This window comes from Aptenodytes forsteri, unplaced genomic scaffold, assembly GCF_000699145.1.
Source record: "Aptenodytes forsteri isolate BGI_AS27 unplaced genomic scaffold, ASM69914v1 Scaffold76, whole genome shotgun sequence".
NCBI lineage: Eukaryota > Metazoa > Chordata > Aves > Sphenisciformes > Spheniscidae > Aptenodytes > Aptenodytes forsteri.
The window spans coordinates 3089810-3090037 of NW_008794444.1; positions in this window are offsets into that span (position 1 = coordinate 3089810).

Sequence of the window (228 nt, forward strand, 5' to 3'; positions counted from 1 at the left end):
TTGGCCCCCGCTGGCTCCCTGCCACTCAGCCTGTGCCTGCTGGCGCTGAGCAGGAGCATGGGCGGCTGATGGCTCCAGCCTCTAATGAGGGCTGCCGAGGTTTAAGTAAGGGTTTGAGTTTTGCTGGTGCCCATGGATGGTGTGTCAGCGCCCCGGAGCGCCCCCCCCACCCCGTGGGATGGCTCATGGGGCAGGGGGTGATCCCCGGTTGTGCCCCCCCCCCCCAAC